Below are 1,646 nucleotides of genomic sequence, written 5' to 3' on the forward strand. Positions count from 1 at the left end.
TCCAGGAATCTACGTACCGGCTTGTCCCAAAACTGGTGCCTGAGACTGACAAACCAGCTGGTACAGGGCTGCTTACCGGGCAGGAAACTAAAGAGAGATTGTAGAAAAACTGGAGAGAGAATGAGACTGAGCTGGGGAGAGAATGGAGCTCGGGTGATGCAACAACTTTGCCTGCAGGGCTGGGGCGGGCGGTGAAGTCATTTTGGTAGTGCTTGATATGTAGAGCAGCGATGGCCGAGTGGTTAAGGCGTTGGACTTGAAATCCAATGGGGTCTCCCCGCGCAGGTTCGAACCCTGCTCGCTGCGGTTCATATTTTTATCGGCGGAATTAACTTTTCGGGCATAAAACACAGATACACAAATCTTCCTCCGCCGTGTAATGTGCATTATGTGACTGGGACTTGCCGCAAGCTGCGTGTTCCCGCAGCGATACTGTACGGCTGGGCAGCCCCGGACCCGGAACACTGGGACTCTCCCCAACCCCCGGGACATTTCCCCAAACCCGGGACTCTCCCCAACCCTCGGGACATCTCCCCGGAACTCTTCCCAACCCGGGTCTCCAGCAGTAATTAAATCCCAAATCAGCACAACGAGTGTGATCATAATCCGACCCAGCAGCCGCGGCCCGATTGCAGGAAGCAGGCACAGCAAACACCCAATCAATTCCAGCCCTGTTCGTTGGACACAAGCTATTTATGTGCCTATCGGAATGACATTGAAAGGGCCACTGAGTTTAATAGTGTGCAACTCAAGACATTGCATTTTATGAATTATTGTAAGGTCTGTGGCTGTGATTTGTGATCAGAATTCTCAACTTCTTGCAATAATGAGCTCAATATCTCTACCGTGGTTGACACTGCCCTCGACCGTGTCAGTTCTATCTCCCGCACTTCTGCCCTCACCCCTGCCCCTCCCTCCCGGAACCACGATAGGGTTCCCCTTGTCCTCACCTTTCACCCCACCAGCCTCCACATTCAACGGATCATCCTGCGGCATTTCCGCTACCTCCAAAGTGATCCCACCACCAAACGTATCTTCCCCTCCCCTCCCCTTTCAGCATTCCGTAGGGACCGCTCCCTCCGAGACACCCTAGTCCACTCCTCTATCACCCCAGACAGCCCTTCCCCTTCGCCTGGCACCTTCCCGTGCAAGCGGAGGAGATGTAACACCTGCCCCTATACCTCCCCCCTTCCCACTGTCCAGGGCCCCAAACACCCCTTCCAGGTGAAACAGCGATTTACTTGTACTTCTCGCAATCTAGTATACTGTATTCGCTGCTCACGATGCGGTCTCCTCTACATTGGGGAGACCAAATGCAGATTGGGTGACCGCTTTGCGGAACACCTCCGTTCAGTCCGTAAGGGTGACCCCGAGCTTCCGGTCGCTTGTCATTTTAATTCACCGCTCCATTCCCACTCGGACCTCACCGTCCTTGGCCTCTTGTATTGTCCCACGGAAGCTCAACGTAAACTCCAGGAACAGCACCTCATCTTCCGATTAGGCACTCTGCAGCCTTCCGGACTCAATATCGAGTTCAACAATTTCAGATCATAACCTCGGCCCCTATTACACATTTTTTCTTGTAATTTTTCCACTCCTTTCCCCCCCCCCACCCTTTCCTTTTGTTTCTCTCTCACACCTGGCAG

The 1,646-nt window shown here is 53.3% G+C and overlaps 1 non-coding gene across 1 annotated transcript; it reads left to right on the top strand.

The window, feature by feature from the left end:
• Nucleotides 1-224: 224 nt before the first annotated feature.
• Nucleotides 225-306, top strand: trnas-uga (transfer RNA serine (anticodon UGA)). Its single transcript has one exon. It is a non-coding gene; the product is annotated as a tRNA-Ser (tRNA).
• The last annotated feature ends 1,340 nt before the right edge of the window (nt 307-1,646 follow it).

The sequence above is a fragment of the Somniosus microcephalus genome, chromosome 8 (genome assembly GCF_052327205.1).
Source record: "Somniosus microcephalus isolate GS21.2 chromosome 8, FLI_Smic_1.0, whole genome shotgun sequence".
Taxonomy (NCBI): Eukaryota; Metazoa; Chordata; class Chondrichthyes; order Squaliformes; family Somniosidae; genus Somniosus; species Somniosus microcephalus.